Below are 21,737 nucleotides of genomic sequence, written 5' to 3' on the forward strand. Positions count from 1 at the left end.
AAACCTATTTACCGAAATATCTGATGGCTTTGCAAGGTCACAGGGCATCATTCCAAAGTGTATTATCAAAAACATCCAACGCCTTGTTAACATATAAAAACATGCACAAAACATAAATCATCTCTCTCATGCTAATTAGTGAGGGTAAACACTGCATTTTAAAAAAACAATTTCCAAAGCTCTGGTCTACTTAGAGTGTTTCATTCCACTTCTCTCATTTGAGCAGCTAATCACTTCCCTGGCTAATATATCTCAGTGCTATTGATAAATGAAAAAAACTTCTCTCATACTTCAATTTGCACTATGACAAAAATTTACTCCTGATTGTGTGAAAAAAGCTGAAGGATGCCATGTTACTTTGCTCAACCCAAAAGGCCCAAATGTTTTTCCTCTTCTTCATTTCACTTTTCCTTTAAATCAATTAAGGCAAATTTTCAAATACGTCATTTCTATTACAAATATATATTCTCCTTTATACAAGCACTATTAGCCAATCAGCCCATTTTTCTGAGCCTAATATCGACCATGAATGGGACAAACAAAGGTCCTTATCTCGCAAAGTGCTATGATTTGCTGACACTTATAAATAAGATTTCCAAAACGTGAAACCAGCTAGGCTACAAAGGCAAACCTAATGATAAGAATGTATTTTATACATGCATGCAAGTGTATTAATCCTCTGTGAGGACAAGGTTGTGCAGAAGTAAAATGACCTTATGCTGTAAAGGAATTATAGTATAAAGATCATCTTCCCTCTGAAAGTGAAGATCCATAGAGGACATAGCTAAAGCAGTAGAGTTAACGAGCATTAAGTCAGTTCAACTTCCCCGAGTACTTGTCCCTTCAGGGAACCAGCCCAGAAGGACCACCGAGCTTTAAGTCTCTGTGCAAAGAATAATCCACACCAAGAATGCCTTTGTGCGGTTCCATTTAATCCACTCTGGAAGCAAATCATGCAAAACCAGCAAAAAGGCACTCCAAGTACAAAACAACATTTTTCACATGATAGTCTTAACGAAGAATAACCAGCATACTCAGGTTATAGCCCTGGCTAGCCTGGCAACAGGTCTCCTGCATTGAGAACTCTGTCGTGTCTTCACAGAAACAATCTCTATGAGTAGTCCTATGGGAAGAACTGGGAAACTTTCATATCATTTGATACATGAAGTTATTCACGGGTATTATAAGGTTCAGAATCTGACAATGCTCTTTTAGTGTTGCTCTGTGACTTGCAACATTTTTATAATCCCAAAGTCTGGCTTTTTCTCTAAGATAAAGTCACTTTAGTTGGCAGCTGGAACAGAGCCTTCCGACACTAACTAATAAGTCCCCAACAAGCCACATCAGTGCAAATGTTAATGCACTGTAATAGATGAGGAATAACATAATAAAAAGCAACAATTGAATAGCATGCAGGGTTAAATGCACTGTAAATACAAGAGCTACCAGCCTCCCTTATGCTCCAGCTCTCTGAAGCTTCAGTCTATCAGAATATGAAGTTGAAAATTATTTTCAGGGGGAGGATGGGGGGAAAAAAAAAGATCAGAATTTACACTTCTTTGTTACTACTAAAAACTATAAAGGAGAAGACTCTAATCTTTCTTAGCACCTGTTTAGCTTTCATCCTTATTCTCAATCCACCTTAAAAGGCAAGTAAAAACATTGTGTTTTAAGTAAATTTCATAGTAAAACTACACAAGCATTTCAGTTTAACAATTTAAAAAATTGGTGTAACAATATACAGGCATCTTTGGTTCAGCCAAAGATCAGGAAAAAAAAGTCCTCCCAAAACATGACAGAAATGTTCCTTATCTGTGAAAGCACGGACACCAGCCATAACATTCTGGAGATAGATATATAAAATAAACATCACTCGCAGAGATGCTACGCTGATGGACGCCAGTACAAGTTCTTAAAATACAGATAGCAACAGAAAAAAGGAAACAGCTGCTCCAAGAATAAAGGATCTTGAAATTTCTTTGGAGTCCAAAATCTTGCAGGGAGGCAGAAATTCTCAAATATTGCTACAAAAGCTCACATTATTATTACTGTTTTTTGGTTTGCTTCTACATGTATTCCTTTTTTTTTTTTCATTCCACCTGGTACAAGCCACTGTTTTGCTTGGATGCCTTTTTCTAACTCTTCTAATACGCTGCCAGTGGCCACAATCCTAACACAATGTACAACAAACTAAAACAGAAATACCACTGTCCTGCTTTCCAGTGTACTCATACCAGCTTAACACGTTCTGGCACAAGGAACGACAGCGTTGAGTGTGTGGCCGCATACACCAGCAACTCAAGCACAAATTCTCTGTGGACCTTGTATAAACACTCTTGTTGCTGTCATGTGCCAACACCGGCACTGCCACATCTTTGATATAATTATTCCCAAGTGAGCTAGGAAGGATATGTTAACACCTATTACAACTACACTTTCAGGTGCTTAGACATCCAAAAAAGTCTGAATTTAATTTTACAGACATATAAACCCATTGAACTTAATGAGACTACCCATATGGACTGGATATACTTAAGTGTTTGCAGATTCAGTGCCTTAAGGCAGAGGTCAGTTTTCAGCATCATAGGTCATTAGTGCTAGGCACAATTTGTGCCTATGTACGTATGGCTGAAAACCAGCAAATACGAAACAAGAACTGCCCAGACAGCAAATGCAGTATGCAGAACCAGATGTAGTCATGTTGTTTTATTGCTTTCATCCACTAGATGGAGAATCTTTATTGATAACAGCTCCAAAAAAAACCTGTAACTACTTAAATTCAAAGAACAAACTTCCAGAATTAGTTTCGTATTATTTATCTAAAAGTGTCTCCCAGCTTCAGTGAACTTCTACGTGTGATTAGAATATTTTTGAGATAGGTGGTCCAGATGTCCTTTGAACTCTAGGTAACTGTACCTTCATTTGAAGTTAGAACTTACTTTTTTTTTAATAACCTCTTAATCTATTTTTCTGTGGTACTTCATATCGACTTTAGGAATTTCAAACCACTGCCTAACACGATCAGAATTATTTGGGGCAGATATTAGATCTTTACAAAAACTGTAACACTGATAAAAGTATTTTTCTTTTGTGCCTCAAACTCCAGAACATGCTGCAGATGTTGGGAATGGACATATTTTTGGTGAGACTATCAGCATGACTTGAACGCTTGCAGAGTGTACTCCAATTCATGAAGGCAGCTCCGCAATGTCAGATCCAAAGCATACCTTAAAACATCACACCTAACTCACTGTGCCGATGTCTTCACATAGAGATGGCTGTACCCTCGGGCCTTTCTACGCCAGAAACTATCCTCAGAAAGAAAGAGTAAGTTTGGTCCTGTAAGTTTCCTATTCAGGAGTACTTTCATATGTTCCTAGCAAAAATGACATTCCTGCTAAACAGGTAAAATCAAAACCAAAAACTACGTTAATGCTATTTCTAGTTGAAACACAAACGAACAAGAAAAATGAATGGAACAAAAATACAACTGCACCCCAATTCATTGTCATTGTCATGTTGTCCACGAGCAGAAAGCTCTTACCAGAACATTACGTATATGAGAAAGAGCGAAACTTTGCTTGAAGTTTAATACTGCAATGTAAGTGGATTATACAGCAGCCTAAACATTGTACTTAAATATTTGAATTCTGAGTGCTTTCTTTCCTATTTTCCATCACAAAACTCAAAGGACATTAAAATGTTATGCTTCATCTAAGGTGAAAGAAACCACTGTAGTCTACAGACTTCAGCAACAACAGGTCTAGCACGACATGTGCTACTGGTCCACCAAGGGATCACCCTACACACTATTCAGGATTCAATTTTCCCATCTGGGAAAGAAAAAAAAAAAAAAAAAAGAGAAAAAACAACCTTCCTCCCCCAAAAACCAAAGTGCAGCATCTGCCTCGTTCCTGAATAAGAGGTGTTACTTTAAATGAGTTGGTATTATTCCTCCTGCAGGGGAAACAGAGAAGAAACAGGGATTTTTAAACATCTCATAGGGCCTTTACTGAGAAGTGATTAAGAGCTGAGGGGGGGGGAGGAAGAGGGGAACTTTCTTTGGAAAGCCAATATTCCAGAAAACACTGGTAGCTGAAGTACCACCAGCTATGAAATCAACCTAGTACCAACTCAGAGCAGGTATCACCCAACGTTCTTGCACCACGCTGTAATTTTCACAAGCAGCAGGACAAAGTAACATGGCAAACGAGCTTCACCACTGCTATTCAAAAGATCTGCAGAGGTAGCTGAGAAGCTGACTGAGAAAAGCTGTGAAGTCTTCTTCCAGTCCCAGGAATTAAACACTTGGAGGAAGGGTACAAGCAGTACAAACATCTTTTACAGATGTCGGAACGTAGACTTTTTCAGATGAGCCTCCTTTACAGCAGAGGGATCTGCATTATGCTCATGAAACATAAGTTACTTCACGAAGGATCAAGGGAGCACATTTTCCCCCAGCAAGGACATGTAGACTGGAACAAGGTTTATCACCAGATCTTTGACCCTAAACTTGCACAAGAGAAGACTTTGGAGAATACAGTTTCTATCAAATTTGAGTTTCATTACTTTTTTTTTTTTGGGGGGGGGAAGTGTACTGATATTAAAACATTTTGAAATCTCAATGCCGTAGACTGAAATAATTTCGAGAAATTTTAACTCTAATTTCCCATATGGACGCCAAAAAGCTGAAAAGTTCTTGAAGACTGTACACAACACACTTGTAGCTGCTTTCTAGCTAACAATACTGTGTGTTGGTCAGAAAGTCTTTGAGATACTTTCTGTACAACTACTGGTTCAACTCCAAAGGATTTTTTAAGGAATATATGTATGAGAAGAATGACAGATCTAGATACCAGCTATTTATTCAATATTTGAATCCCCTTTGGAAAGCAGGAAATAAATAGCATAACAAAAGGGTTGCAACTAAAAATAACAGTTCTAAAAAACTGTCAAATGCTACCAGGAGAGAAGGAGGTGAAAGTTTTTTTTAATATTCAAACACTTGCTAAAACTTGCTGAATAAATGACAGCTTCTGAATATTGACCACCTACATAATAACGTATACCTGATACAAGCATTTGCACGCATCTCTAACGTAGCTTCATTAACTATTTCAGTATTAAGTAGCTATCTCATAAGTTTCCTTCCTGCTTGATACTTTAATTCCATTTCACTGTGCAACCGTTTGATATTTGTGAAAATCTATGCAATCTTTATTATTTTAAGTTGATTTCCCTTTTGCAAGACTGAAAGTATACAGTCAAGATCAAAAGATGGGAAATAAAGAGATTTTAAGGAAATTAGCATAGTTTTCAACTTATACCTCCGAAAGCCCAGTTTTTCATTATGTTGTCCAATCATTTCATTATCAAAGTAATTTCCCCCCCCTCATAAAAAAAAAATCCTCTGTATTCAAGAAAACAGCTTAATGAATAGTATCACAGATGGCACTTTAAACTTTAAATGAACACTGAAATGGCAAGGCCACTAACTCAGTGCAATTATTTAATAAGAAATGTTTACCAAAGAACAAATTTTAGAGTAGGTTAAATTTTCCATGAAGATTCCCCCTTTCAGAAGCCCTCGCAATCACAAAGCTTCGGTGGGGTTGGGCTCTGCCTTAGTGGGAAAAGGCACACCAATATGCCATGAGACTTGCTGACTCTATAGGAAGGCTTACCACCAATTTTGGCATCGATGACCACATGCCAACAGTTACATTACCAGAAGAGCCTGTGATTCTTCAAACCTTCCAACAACATTTATTCCAGGTTTATAAAGAGACCTAGAAGAAAGGCTGAGTGAAGAATAAGCTAGCAACCATACTACATAGAAAAAAAAGACCTGGATAAAACTTCTGTCCGAAGGATTGAAGTACTGAATTCCTAAAACCCATCTTGTTATTACTAACTCTGCCAAAGCAAATATTACTTCACTTCACAGACCAAACACTGCAATTTAGTGTAAACAAAAAATGATTACTTTTAAATATATTGCTAAAAAAATGTATGATAATTGGGGTGGGGGGTAAATGAGTTTCTTCTTTATTAGAAATTATCCAAAATGTGGAAAAAAACATAACACAGGACAATCTCATGCTTTCTGGGGAAAAAGCATTAAAAGTGAAAAAAATTAATTCTTTAAGTTATGGTAGCTAGAACTGGACTTTTTAATTAATAGAAAATATCTAATTATTCACTTTCATAAACATCAGATTTAGGCTGGAAACTTATTTGCTCTAAAGAGTTACGGTTATCACTAAACTCAGAGTACATTTCAAACTGAAATCACAGCAGTAGGCAGATAATAAGTATGCACATCTTTGATCAAACTAAAAACTGGCTCTGACACACATCTCTCCAAGTTTAACAACATCCGTATTTTTCAATCATAAAGAATCAGAAAGTTGCCTACTTAAAGCCAAGTAAAAGATCATTTAGAAACTTTAGTTAGCACAGAAAACTGTTTGTGTGTGTTTCTGGAAGCAGACACGCTGCAGAAATGACCTGTCACTGTCTAGCTAAAAATGAAAGCAACAGTAACTAAGCCCTGCATCTTGGAGCTGTACTCTTGAGCCATGCACACCCTGAGAAATACAAGCACAGCTCCAACATCATGACTACATCACATTACCAATGACACGCTATGCTAAGACTAGAACTGTGTGATGAAAATCCCCATCAGTGAAATTCCAACCAGAAGAGACTGCCAAGGAAAACATCTTGCCCCGTGCTGGTTTGCAACAAAGCAGCACTGCTGAGAAGCCACTTCCATCTGGCTCAACTGTTCTACATCCAAAGCTGCTACTCTCCTCAGCTCCAAGACATCGTGTGCATGTCACACAATACATCATTTGTCAGGTCTGTGTAGCGGAGCACGGACACTATGCCAGAATCTGTTTTCCTCTGACCATCATATTCCTTCACCATGTTAAAACCAGGTCTTCTACAGAAACAAAAAATAAATGCAGAGGGAGGGTGCGGGAGTAAGACATGTACCTGAACCTGACCACCTTCAGTGTGCTCTGTAAGACACCCTTGCTTTGTGCACGTTTTTCACTGGCAGAAGGAATTAAGACTTTCTAATACAGTAACCTTCCAGTTTAATTGCCTCTTTGCAGGAAAGAGGCTTTGCTATTATCACTTAGGGGCTTTGCCTCAGACAGTTGTTCAGTCCAAACACAGCAGACACCCCAGGACCAGCATGCACTGTGACAAGCACCTGGCTCAAGTTCAAGGGAGATTTGTGCAAAATGCTTTATTCTTACGTGTTCGGCTTACCTAAAACAGAATCTTTGACAACAAAAGGAATAACATTTTTTTATTATCGTTTTATATTTTTCCTAGTATGTGCACTGCTAATCTTCTATACACCGGAAAAACTTTCTAATCTAGCAATTCCAGGGGGGACAAGGACAGACCCCAATGTTGGCACAGGCTTCTACTATCAAAAAGCACGATGGCCAACATAAAAGTAACCCGCTTACTCAAAAGCCTTCTAACAGATTTACCTCCTGCAGCTATCTAGAAAAAGGAAACATCCAAGCTGCTGAAACAGACCCTTAGCACTGTTTTAAAACACAGGGATAATACCAGTATTTTTAAATTCTTACCAAAAATACTTATGAAAATAAACTGAAGAGCATCATTTCAGTAGAAAAATGTAGACTAAGTTGTTCTTCACATTCTGGAATACTTTCATTAGCACAATCTGACCCTGTTTTGACATTCCCCCTCCCTCCTCTAAAGAAAACCAGAAAGTAACTCCAGCTTTAACATCCTATGAATATGTAGTCGGAAGTTTAAAGAGAGGTAAGTTGGTACATGTAACAGACATTTGTGTCTAAGGAGCAGGGAAGGAAGGGGTGTTTAACTTTACAGTTGCTATGAATTCACTCCATGGGTAGGATTTGAATGCACTACATGCATTCTTTTTTCATCATAAAATACAGGTGCTCCAATTTTCAGAGGAAAATTTGAACTTAATGTATTTTTCCCTTAAGTGGTTTAAGTCGGGGTTTTACAAACAGGAAGCAAGATAAAATAATTTTGTTCAACAGACAACATTACAAATTACTTTATTTAAAGTCCCAAATGCAAAGGATTTTACGAAGTTAATCCTTTTGTGCACTTTTGCTTAATGGCTTAACATGCAGTCTAACAAGCGGTAGGCAAAACTAAGTGCTTAACAGTAGCTTTAAAAACCTAAAACTGCAAGGAAACAAGTGTTTGACGTGACTTTAAAGACATTTTATTCCTTTTATTTTTACTTGAAAAAAATATTATGATTTAGCCTTTTAATGAATACGTAAAAAACAGAAAACAAATAAAATTACTTCAATAGTTAACAACTAAATATCAAGTTTCAAACTAAAGGAAATCATATCTATGAAAAAAATTTTATTGGCAAAGTTTAGTATACATAGACAGTTTGTTATTCTAGTCATTAGCTTTGCATTGTCTCCTCCTACAAGTAGCTCTTGCTGTTCTGCTCAATTCACATAAACAGTTTCTGTAGATCTCTGGGACAAGAGCTTCTGTGCACAAAGGGAAATACCCATCTCTTCCTTTCAAAATGAATGTACTGAGAGAGTCTTTACTTTCTAAGGAGCATCACAGCAATTTCAATTCAAGGCATTCTTCAATGAAAGATATGAAGACATTCAAGTGCTGACAAAATAAAGGCACGTATTATTCTTCCTGCATGAACGATGTTTTACAAGTTTAGGGAAAAGCTCAAGATAAAGGCCAGAGACAACCTCAAGTCCTTGCAAATGTGAGCATATTACTGTAATTAACGTGGGTCTGAATCCCACAAGCACAGCACTACTCCCAGCTAAGTCAAGGTAAACCCATAAGCAGCACTTCTTATAGTCATAGCTCCATGTAACCAGCTCACCCTTCTTCACCTCATCAGTCCAAAACAGTACAGAACAAGTATGTTGCACTGTGTTAAAAACAGCACAGGCAGGAAACAAGCCTTTTTCAAACATGTTTGGCAGAACACGTGCTGATGGAACCCTTTTAACTGTGAACATTGATAATTAGTGCTCACTACATTACTACTGTACTCTTAATGTTATTATTCAATTACTCTGAATGTCATTAATCAATTACTCCTTTAAAAGAATCTTAAAATTTAAAACCTGTCCTGTAACCACGCAACTTAATCATGGCTGGATAATTAAGACATTAAAGCCAGTTACTGTTATTGTAAAACAATTATAAATTACAAAACAAAGAAAGAAGTTACAAAATATTTTCATCCTCTGAAGGAGATGGAATGTTTCCCAAATCCAAACTCAATCTTTTTACCCTCTTCAATAAATTAACTAGCCTTTCTTCGTAACATCTTTTCATGTATTATTGAAAACTGAACTACTGCCAAGATGTCATTTAACATAGGGAATGAGGCTCATACAGTTTCAGAATCAAGTTCTTGTTCTGGTTGATTTCTATGGACATCCATTTTAAACATATATTAATACTTTCTAAGAGAGAAAATCCATTGTTTCAAGAGGCACTGCTATGAAATTATTAAGACAAAGGCATTTTTTTGGTTGTTTGTTGTTTTAAGATCTTGCTCGAGTACTCGAAATTCTACAAATTTTATGTCTGCTTCTTGAAAGCCTGACATCAACAGGGTACTACACCTAAGGTAACCTCACACAGAAGGCAAAAAAATTAGCAAAAAACATTCCAAACTATCATTTTACAACAATTTGAAAGCTGCTTCCACTGAAGCAATCACTCAGTTGCTAATACCCCTCCAAACTTGTTTACTTAAAAAAAAAAATCTTCCCTTGAGAGCTCTAAAAATAAACTGATACATAAACTATATGTCCCATAGCAGGATAAAATTACTATATTTGGTTAAGTACACAACTTCCCACTGTACAAGGATTTTAGGAAAAAAAAGCCACTTGAATTGCAAACAAGGAAAAAGGGAAGACTGAGTGTGTTGTCCAACAGATCACTAATATGAAAGAGACTAGAAAATACCTGCCCCGATATGGATGTGAAAAACCCTGACTATAACTAAATGACCACACACGCAAAACAGCACCTCAGGAGACTATTTTTTTCCGCCCACTAGCAGGCACGTGAAAAGAAGCGGCCCCTTTCCATTACCGCTACCTGCAAGCAGCAGAGAGAAAAAAAGAAGAGGCAGTACCAATGTCACCAGTCATTTACACTCTCCTACGACAGGGAGGGAGGGATGAGTGCGCTCAGCGATGCCCCTTCCCAAAAACGTGCCTGCAGTGCAGCGTGTGCGCGACCCGAGAGAGGGAAGGCTCAAACCTGTCCCGTCCTTCAAAACGGGAAAGCACCAGCCTCGGGGAGGTGAGGGAGAGAGAGGGCACGGTCTTCGGGGACACTGCCGGGGGAGGGATAGCCCAGACCCTCCACCTCAAACGCCGCACGCCCCGCAGGGGCGACAGGCTGCCCGCCGCGGCGGTAGCAAGAGAAGGGGCCAGCACTGAGGAGCCCCAGCAAGGAGGTGACACCCCTCCCCAGGCCCGAGCGCGGAGAAAGCAGGCGGGGAGCGAGGCGATGAAGAGCAGCCCCCCCCACGGCGGGCCCAGCTCCGGCGTCCCGCGGCGGGAGGAGGCGAGTCCCCGGTCGCCCCCCCCGCCCCGTCCGGGTGAGGGGGCGGAGGCCCGCGGCCCCCCCGCCTGGGCCCCTCCCCGGAGCCGCCGCCTCGCGGCCCGGGTGTTCGGGCGGCGCTGTGAGGAGCGGGAAGGCTGTGAGGGCCGGGGCTATACGCCCGGCGTCAGGCCCCCCGGGAGCTCAGCCCCAGCCGTCCGGCCGCGGGGCGCCGCGGTTACCGTGTGCGGTGCCGAATTCTCGTGGTGTTTGTCGAGCGGCTGCGATAATGGCGTCCTTCCTCGCGAGAGATCTCCCTCTCCTCAGCGCGCAGGCGCCGCCGCGCTGCGCCCGCTCGGCCCCCGCCCGCCCCGAGCGCCCGCGCAGGCGCACGGAGGACGCGGCCTCGCGGCCGCCCTTCACCGACGCGCCGCCGGCAGAGACTACAATTCCCAGAGGGCAGCGCGTCGGCTCTTCGTCGCCGCCCCCGCCGAGCAGGCCGGGACCTGTAGTACACGCGCCCGGAGCAGTGCATGCCGGGAATTGTAGTCCGCCCCCCACACCTCCCACACACGACACCCCCACAGCTGACACACACACCCACACACGCGCGCTATACCCACACGCACCCACACAATGTCCCCCCTTCTCGCCCCTATTCACCCTGAGGCGCACGCCCAGCCCTGCCACAACCCTGAGGGCTCCACTAAAACCCTCTTGCTTGGGCCGGGACGTCACAACAGGGTCTTGCCGTGCGCCCCGGGACGGTGATGGACCTGCCGGCATTTCGGACAACGCAGCCATATGGTCTGTGCGGTGGTGTCCCGCAGCCTGCGGCCACGTCCTGCTGGGCACAGCTCTGCGATTCCTTCTCCGACAGCATCTCAGGGCTACTGCAAACTCCAGTGTCACATCTCTTTTGTATTAAGCATTTCCAGACCTGCCAGGCGACGTAGCCACAGGATTTGGCCAGCGGAGCTGTCAGCAAGCAGATTAAACGTATATATGCACCTCGAGAGCCGCCTGCACTGAGCCATTCACACACCGACATGTTCCCTTTCCCTACTCCTTTCTCTGGTCCTTCCATTAAATTTCTCCCTGCTCAAATGGCTCCTGAGCGCTTGCATCGCTGAAATGGGATGATCTGAATGTGAGCTGTCATATTAAGGAGAAAAATGTCACCATGCTCAGAACACAGCTGAAGAACAGGCAGCAAGTGGGAATTTGCTAAATTAGCTCATCAGACCGATTCTTCTGTTGCTTCGTTCCTGCATTTGGTGTGAGAACAGAATGACTGGGCGAAGGTGGAAAACCTGCTGTTAACCTTCTGGGAATGATAAAAATATGCAAAAGCACAAAAAGGAAGCACGGAGGAAGTATGCAAGTAGCTCTGAAAGAAGACAAGGATTACGTTATTTTACTATATCCTTATATATCACAGTGTTGCCCAAACAAGACCATCATCATACTTCATTTTTCAGCTTCAGCATAGCCAGCGGTGACTTTTAGACTTCTCCATAAAAATATTCCTTAAATGAGATGCTTAATTCAGTTCTGCAGTGTCATGACATGCAATTGAATCCACCCTGGTTCAGCTGTAATTGGCCACCCTGACATCTACAGACCCATGGCTAAACGGAGCTGCCGGGCTAGTGGGTTGAAATGCTGTTCTCGGGCTCTGCAGCTTTGTCATGTTCAAACTCAAGGTGTCCACTGCAGGACTTTTGTACCTGTATGAAATTAAACGGCGTATGTCACAAAGGCTCCAGTTTCTGAAGTGTTTCAAACCCCAGGAGACCAGCAATTCCTCCTGCTCATCTGTCTAGGAGTTAGGGAGAGAGTCAGAGAACAGGACTTGAGGGGTTTCATGGTTCAGGCAGGGAAACCTACACTGTCAGAGGCACGTGTGCCGTGCCTTTCTTCGAAAGTGCTCGCAGTGACTTCTCAAGCTGGTGTTTTCACTATTAAAGAGTTGCCATGAGCCTGGGAATTAACAACTGGTGTGTCAGGAAAACCCTTGCTTCTGCTTCCAGATTTGTAACTGTTCAGCTGAGTCTGTTGATTTATTTATTGTGTTCTCTTCCTTCACAAGCAGATTAGGAAGTTCAAAGGTTAAACTGCTTCTAAACTGACTTTTCACACAGGATTATTTCAGGCTTTGCTGCACAGATTTGCCCTGCAACAGATTTGCCAAACAGTTTCTGCTGCACTCAAGCAATTGCCAGGTCCCAGCTAGAAAAACAGCGATACAAGTATCAGTGTACTACCTGCTGTGGAAAGTTGCTAGTAAGAGCCTTTGTCATCATAAACTAAATCCGATGTAAAAGCTGTCCTGTTTTCTCATCAGTACATTCTCTCCCAGGGATTATTAACTCACATTGTGCTGAAGATGTGAGATCCCGCTCCTCTCTGTATAGCCAGTAAATAATTTCTCAGCTAAAACAAGACAAAACATGTCATAAACCAATTATGCTATTCACCTACAGTTGTCAAATTAACTGGCAGGATCCAACTGATGTCTACATCTTTGATCAGAGATAGCAACATAATAAAAAAATAATATAGCAATTTATCACTAAGAAAGGCTGCAGCACTACCTTCTGCTAGTGAGTCAGTCCGCTCTGATCAGTACAGCAATCTGGAATAGACGATTAACTTACCTCTTGTAAGGGTTTTTTCCCTCTTTACCAGAGATACGATTTTAGATTTTTTCCCCTAACATTTCTTCCAAAGCAGGGGGCGTTTCCTTTTAAAATTTTGAATTACACCAATAAATCATGAAGAGGCTCCATTATCATAGCCTATCCCTTGTTCCCCTTGAGATTGACAATACCCTTCACGCAGCATAAAGTATGACAGAAAACACTGGTAAACAGCAGAAGAAAGAGGATCTTTCTGTTCACAACCTAACAGTAGAGACCTCCTTTGTGCTTAAATCAGAAGGCCCAAATTTGGCTTTTAGTCTTTAATTTACAGTACCAACACATGAATGACTTATCCAATGATAATTGTTTCCTGTGCTTCACAAACTCCTAAGCTTTATGAGCTTTCAAAAATGTGGTCACCTGAATATTTCTGCAATAATGTAATGAAGTTCAGCATAAGTCCCCCTCTAGTGAATGAAGGCTTCACTTTCCCATGGCATAAGAGACTGCCCATGAGCAAGCACCAGGAAGAAGTTGATGCACTCTAAGTTACGTTCTGATTTAAACCACGGTAACTCACTCAAGTGCCTACGTCAAATCCATTCTTATTTTCCTTCCCTCTTATAAAAATGAGTAAGAACTTCAGGGTGCTAATATATCAATTTCATTTTTTAGTTTTATGAAAGAAAATACATCCTGTTGCCCTGTTAGTCTGTTGTCCCAAATAAAATAACAAGATATTTCTTTGTTGGTTTATTTCCTCTCCTCACCTTTTTCATCCTCTTTTTTTAGTCTCCCTCTCTCTCTTGCATTTTATGTATGTGCCAACTTTTCTTTGTCATGTTATGAAGAATCATTTGGTTCCAGGAAATATCTAGCTTACTTTACCATTGTATCAGCATTCATTTACTATTGTTTCCGAAGGAAGTTGCTGCTTTCACATGTTTTGTGTGGATCAAGAGAGATTGGTATCTCATTCATTGGTTTCCTTTTTTTTGTTAGGAAAAAAAAACTTACCATAGCATCAAAGGTAAAAAATTAACACACTGTGCACACAATTTTCCAGCTGCATCAGCAGCAGGAAAACAAAGGTTGTCAAACAAAGCATTTGTTTAAACAAGTGACAGGCATTCATAATTATACTCACTGTGGAGCATGAGAATATAGAAACAAAAGCACGAAGAACACAGAAGATGTGATCAGGGCACAGAAGTAACTCCAGAGCATTTGCCATAAGAACTCTGTAGGAATAATTTTCTTTCCCATGGATAAAATCCTTGATCACATCCTATGCCATTAAAAACAAAAGAAGTACATGAAGTTCCCCTGTTTATTCCGTTTCTGTTTGAGTTACTTCACTCATTTTCTATCCACTAACTCTCATAACTGGAGAGGGACACAAACACATCCTTGTGAACACAGCATGCACTATCTTGTGACATAGTGATGCTTAATTAAAAGTTATATAAAATACATTTTTTAAACAACGGTAATATTAATGCTATTTGTAAACTTGCTGTAGCATTTCTCCTTTATCAACAGAAAACTTCTCTGCAGTTGAAATCTGTTGTCAGTTTTCCTCCTCCAAGTACATACTTCCTCAGCACCTACTTTTCAGACACCATGTCCATTTCCAATTCTCTCAGAATTGTTCTTTGATTTTATTACAGAAAACAGGTCAGGATTGAGTGGGTTTTGCTCCTGAACCTCCTTCAGCTAGCTCTATGACTTCGGGCAAGACACAGACATTCTCTATTCTGACTCTGATCTCACTTCTGGTTTACGCTGAGTAAACTCCATTTCATTCAGTGAAGATAATCCTAATTTTCATGAATGAGGATGGAAGAAAAGGCCTCAAAATCCCACAGCAGAGAGAAAAACATCGTTACACATTTGGTCATCCAGCCGGTCAAAGTTCATGGTCTTGTAAGGTCATTTTTGCCAGTCTGAGAAATAAGGTGAGAAGGGTCAGGCATGATCTCAATGTTCTCTTATTTATTTACATACTGTTCCATCTCTCTGTATAGATCATGGGGAAAAAAATGATAGGAGGCTATTCCCCTTCTCAGAAATCTGCCATTCTAACAAGCTCTGTGTTTGCACTTTGCCCAGCTGTGATCTTCCCAGGATCACGCTCACAGCTGTTTCGGCTGCCCTTTTACCTCTGTTACACAGCTGATATCTTTGCCCAGTATTTGCTAGTTTGCCCAGCTTTGTTCAGGTTTGCCACAGACCATGTTTACTTGGTCAGGTACCATTACCGTTATCAGTCTTTTTTAATCCACTAGGATTATCAAAAGCCTGAAGGGGAGCTCATGACACTTACTGATTTTAGAGGATTTTATCCTTTTCTTCAGACTGAGGGTTGCCCGAGAACTGCTTTTTCATTCAGTGTGTAGTCCCCACCTTCATATATTTTTTTCAGAAATCCAGATACAAAATGTTACATAGCATTAGTGTATCATTAATGCTATTATTCTAAGCAGAGTTTGACCATCTCCCAATTCTGGACCTGCATCCATTTGGACACTTGTTCAAAATTATTTGCAATGTAACCCCATTTTTTCAGGTGTGAGAGGTAAAACAAACTAAGTGTAAATCTTCATCAGTGGCCAGAGTGACAGAATGTCCCCCCAGGAAGTTTCCATATAACACCACGTTTGTCACATGCAGGATGGTAGGGCTACCTTTCGGAGTGGTCCTGACAAGCCAGGTCAGCTGGAACCTCATGAAGTGCTACAAAGGCAAATGCCAAGTCCTGCACTTGGGATGGTATAATCCCATGCTTTGGTGCAACCTGGGGACTGACTGCTAGGGTGAAAAGCTCTGGAGAAAAGCGCTGCAGATCCTGGAGCACAAGTTGAACATGTATCAGCAATGCACCCTTGCAGGTTAATGGCATAGTGGGCTATATTAGAAAGAGCACGGCCAGCACATGTGATTATTCCCCAAAACTCAGACCTTGTGAGGACACATCTGAAATACTCTGTCCTGTTTGGGGACCCCTGATACAAGAGAGAGAATGAAAAACTGGAGGGAGTAGAGGTGGTTAGCAGGCTGGTGAGCTCCGTCGCATTACTAAGTGTCCTAGCAAAATTTGGACATCAAAGAAAAGCTTCCCTTAGGCTGCAGTAATATCTAACATGGGAAGTGTGAGCCGATCCACAGAGAAGTGAGTGTTAAAGCTCACCCAGTAATGACCTGACTGCTTTGTGAAAGCTGCCCTAGGTGATATTTTTAGCTACTCCACAGAGGTTTCACATAGACTCCTCAGCAGCGATGCCATCCTGGGCAGCTTCCCACTACTTGATCGATCGTCTGGTCAGCTGTTATAAAACAATAACTAGGTGAGGAAAATGTTAATTATGAAATCACTTTCATTGTCTCTTTTTAATTACAGGAAAACTGTAAGACTATTTTTTCTGAATTGTTGGGTTTGACTTGCCAGTGTTGCAACTGAGACAATGTTAGGACAGAAACACCCTTGCAAGCATGATGCCAGGAGAATCAGATCTCTTGAAACACTAAATCGAGGAGGTAATTTTCTCTCTTGAAGCAACAGCATTCATTTGAAGTTAACCAGAATGTAAGTACTGGCAACCCTCTAGTAAGCATCAGAAAAAAAACCCAAATACTGATCCTCTCTGTCCAGTCCGGGGGCACTTACAGCAAAAGTCAGATGGGTAGTGACAGCAAGAAATTTCTAGATTTTTACTTCTTCAGTTTCTGTGAAGACAAAGTAAGCACATTTCCATTGTATACAGTCACACTCCGCATACGTAATTACCCACAATTATGAAAAACAATAGAAGTTTGATTTTGCAGTTCTTCAGGCAGAACTCCTAGCTGACAATGGCTTGCTCTTAGATACTCTGAAGCAGGCTGCTGAGCTAATAAATGACAAGCATTAGGAAAGACTCTCCTAAATAGCAGGTTTTGGAATAGTAAATAGCACAGATAAGCTTGCCACTTTAGGATACTAAAGAGGACTCCCTGAGCCTGAGCCTTGCACTTACACCCTGTGTGATAAGAGATGAGAAACATGCATATGTTTAATGAAAATATTGCCAAGCAAGTAAGTTTCTAATTCAGAACACCATAATTTGTTAAGTAAAAAAAAAACAACCCTATTGAAAAATATTTCACAGGTAATTTTATGGATTCAGAAGGGAGTGGGTCTTAATGGCAAATTTTTAATGGCAGAATGTTAACAATCTTATCATTTCTGCTTGCTCTGTCATTGATAGATTCTGTAGCTTTCAGAATATGCCCTCCTATGTACTTAGCGGAGGAAAATAATCACATGGATTTTGTAAATACTTAGATGAGAATTATTAAAGGCCCCACAATACTTCTGTGCTGTCATCAACCTGAGGGCACTAACAAGCCTTAATGGCCTTGACAAGTCTCACCTGCAGCCTCCACCCACAGCCCTGCCCACGGGCCAGGAGCCCAATTAAGCCCAAGCCTGGGCCCCTAAGTTCTGTTGTGAGGGCACTTGTCTTCAGGTTTGTCTTTGGCCCTGTCTCTAGGAAGGACTTCGGACTCTTGTTGTTGCTTGTCTTTGGCCCTGTCTCCTTTTGCTCCTCTCTGGTTGGTCCTTGGACCTGGTTTGTCCCTTGCAGTGTTTGGGATTGTCAGTGGACCCTTTTACCAGCGGCCAGCTCTGCCTGCTGTGCTCAGCCTCTGTGGGGTGGCACCTTGCTGGTGAGGGCACCTGCCTCTGATGGGGCCATGCTTGGCTCCCCGCTCCCCTGTCCTCGGAGAGTAGCTGGCCCTTGCTGCTCCCTGACACGCCCAGGCACCCTTTCCTAAAGGCTCTCCATCTTCATTCCCATTTGGCCTATTGTAATCTGTAACGTTATGAGAAGTCTTTAGAGAATGAATTGCCTGTGTTTCTGTGCTCGGCCTAAGAAACTACAGCTCTAACTCAGAAGTAACTTGTGTCTGTACCGTTTACGTGGATTGCAGCTATGGGAGGAAGAGCAAACATCCCGAAGAAAATTAAAGGATGGGCTTTCTATACAAATCCTTCACATAAGATGACAAAGTTATTGGAATTGCATGTGGAAATAATGAGGTTCTTCATGCTTTCATCCCTAAGAAACATAGGTCAGGAAAAGATCTCAATCTGTTCTCCCCACTGGAAAAAAAAAAAGCCACACTTCAGCTGGGTCAAAGTGGTGTGTGAGTGGGAGGAGTAATGATGGTTCCTTATATCTGTTTCTATTTCTAGTCTATACAAAATTACCCCTCTTAGGGGACATCTGATAGTTCAGAAGAACAAATTCCTCACCGTGAGGCTGCAATGGCACTGTAGTACGTGCTTGGAGCTAAAATACTCTTCTGCAGGAGGCTGCTCCCCTTCCTGTTCTCCTGGGCAAGCCTTGTCTATCTACTAGATTTCTGTGAATTCCTCAGTTTGAGCAGTCACCAGTCCTCAGAATTGCAGCTGTTAATGATAGCAATTCTTAGCTATCAGTATTCAAATACACAACTATTCAAATTCAAAGAATGCATGCATGAAGAAATGATAAGAAACCTCTCCTTGCATACAAAAGAGTGGTTTCTGTAACCCTTTGGTGTTCCTGGAGCCAGATGAGAAAGAACCTGGAAAGCACATGTAGAATAATCATCAACTAGCCGGTCCTCCAACAAAACGTAGAGCCAATGAAGAAGCCAATCCAGGGACAAGTTGAAAATTAACCACTTGGTTAGCTCCACCGCTCCAACCAGGAAAGGGTGCTCTCAAATTTTTCTATAAATAGGTCTGGAGACCCCTCAGTTATCTTGAAGCTGTATATCCACAGGATTTTTTTCCTCTACTTTGTGTTGATAGCTTGCTAGACTCTAGAAAGCTCCTCTGGCTGTTTGACGAACTGAAGATTTCAAGTGCCAAGGTGATAGCAATGAATAGCATGAAGGCAAATACCCTGGTGCATTTATACAAGCAGCTGAAAACTATCTGGAGTCCACCAGCAGTGCCAGCGCGACTCTGCAGTCTGGCTGCCTGCACTCATAAAAACAGGAATGATGCATGTAAGTGTATTTCATTTTATCAAAATAGTACTGGATACCCGCTTAGGAGAGGTGCAGAGGTACAAAGACAACAAATGTAGTTGTGTTGCTCTTTCTTATTTGTCAGCTAACCAAAAAGGGAAATTTGGGAATGTGACTGAAAGATTAAAGAAAAAGGAGTGAATAGAATGAGAGAAACTAGAGATAGAAATACCTTACTGAATTGCATGATTTATCTGCATGTGCAGGATTAAAACATTGTTCTTTTTGTTATTTCTGCTGTGTCAGTGTTACTGGGTTGTTTGTGATTTTCACTTGTAACTACAATGAACAAACAGACTATACAACAACTAATTTTTAATTTTGTCCTGCAAGGTTTTGACTGGTTTCAATGAAAACTGTATTTATAAGTGTAATTCAAAGCACATTTAGCGCAAATTGATTCTGAGTGACTTTGAATTTAATAGACACTACAATGTTTAATTTTGAAAATGAGGCCTAATAGAAGTACAAACCACAAAACCCTCCAAATGTGGTTTATAGGAGAACTACAATGAATCACTTCCTGAGATGCAGGATACTACTGGAAGATGTCAAATATTTAGTTATTTAAAATACTGATTAACTTATCTACAAGTAAGATGAGGCCAGCCAGAGACTGCGTGTCTACTCGCTGGTGTGCGGGTAATGTCAGCTGGAGCAATAGTAATTTTTTACATCTAGGAAATCCTTTTGTTTCCTATTTTTTTCTCTGTAAATGTATTCAGCTTACTAACTTTTCCTAAAGAACAGCAAGATCCCTCCTTGAATATTGAGATGTGATTCCCTTCTATTTGAATTATCACATGACAAATTTTGTATTTACTTAACTGATGAGAAAACAGCCGATTTTGTGACACACACAAAACAAAGCAGAATGGAGACAAGCACAAGGCTCTGTTTATATAGAAAGCTAGAAGAAATATTCAGTAACTCTCAGTGTTTAATAGCTCTACACTTGTAAATGTATTTTTGAAGATGACGCCAAAATACTTTCTCCCACTGAGTGACCAGCATTTAAAAAAACCTGGTAGATTAGCTGCCAAGCGCAACGTGCACTGTGTTGTATATATTCCTAGACATAGAAGCTTTATGTAATATATAGCACCCAAGCTTCCCTGTCCCTCAGCACATCAGAAATAATTCAGAGCAGCTGTTATGGAGATACAGTGTTTGCAATGTTTTTCAGAGTTCTCAGTCTAAATTTTCTCTTTTTTTCTGCTACTCAGACTAGCAAATGTGAATTGTATTCTGAAAGCTTAAAACGGAATGGGTACTTCAATCTAGTAGCATAACTTGTTAATACGGCGCTTCACCTTCATTTTAAAAAGGTGCCTTTTGAATCTATAGAAGATGCCTAATTCTAGAAGCAAGATTAGCATTGAATTGTTTTACTAGTGAAACAACCACAAGAGCCTAATTCCTAATGCAAAATTTAAATGATCACACATGCTTCCATGACAGTATTTTTCCCTTTTCTGACCTGCGTAGAGCTTTCTTAGTACAGCTCGAAAATCTCTTAAAACTTTTACGTCCTTCTCTACCATTTTTTTCTGTACAAACATGCTGAGAAACTTCATTTTTTTCCCATTAAAATAAGGAAAAAAGAGACATTGTTCATCTATTCAAAGAAAAGCACTACAGTAACATTTAGAAAAACAATGATTCAGCCTTATAAAATAGTAGCTTTTCTAACAAATTTGTATTAATTAGGTGCATGTAATAGTAGCTTTTCTAATGAATTCATATTAATCAGATGTGTTAATTAGTCTGTGCAACTGTATGTGCACCCACTCCACACAAGGATGTGTGCATATGAGAGAGCATATTCTAATAGTCACAAGCAATGCCTGTAGCCCTCCTTTATCTGCAGTTTATCAGCAAACTTTTTCAGTGTTGGAGATTCAACACCTAAACCCAAAACCTGTGCCAGTAAGAGTGATGCTTGGGCTCATCCAATACTGCTCTTCATGTGCAGTGGTATGAATTACTGCTTCAGAAGGGAAATCCAGAGAACCCACTGTAGTTGTGGTTAAAAAGTTCTGTCATTATTCTGCATTTTTAGTCATTATTTTTTATTATTTATTCATTATTTTTATATTTGAAGACATAAACTAAGATTGCAAGTGAATACTCATTGTGAGTCTGACGACTTCCAATTTCAGAAGCCATACAGACAATATAAATCAACATCCTTCATTAAAAAAGTAATGAAACCCATGAATCAGCAGCACAGAATCCATCTGCACAGTTCCTAATTCTTCTGCTTGTTCAGTATTAATATACCACAAAACTTTATGGCCTGTAGAATTAAACACTTCAGGAATGGAATATAGTGCAATTAAGTGTTACCTTTCTGTTTCATCAGTGAAGGTGTTACTCTAGGAAAATTATTTGAAATTGTTCAGTGGAGTAAGAAGGTAAACTGGGGAAAAGCTGAGATCT

At 40.6% G+C, this 21,737-nt stretch overlaps 1 protein-coding gene across 3 annotated transcripts in view; it reads right to left on the minus strand.

The window, feature by feature from the left end:
* Nucleotides 1-10,907, minus strand: part of BANP (BTG3 associated nuclear protein) — a 153,523-nt gene extending 142,616 nt beyond the window's left edge. For 2 of the 3 annotated variants that reach the window (XM_076348951.1, XM_076348953.1), the window contains exon 1: nucleotides 10,833-10,907. The gene's annotated coding sequence lies outside the window, so the exon portion shown is untranslated. Of the gene's footprint in view, nucleotides 1-10,305; nucleotides 10,472-10,832 lie in introns of those variants that run through there. The other variant, XM_076348952.1, reaches the window with a different exon arrangement.
* Between the last annotated feature and the right edge of the window lie 10,830 nt (nucleotides 10,908-21,737).

This window comes from Aptenodytes patagonicus, chromosome 11 (assembly GCF_965638725.1).
Source record: "Aptenodytes patagonicus chromosome 11, bAptPat1.pri.cur, whole genome shotgun sequence".
In the NCBI taxonomy this organism is placed as follows: Eukaryota; Metazoa; Chordata; class Aves; order Sphenisciformes; family Spheniscidae; genus Aptenodytes; species Aptenodytes patagonicus.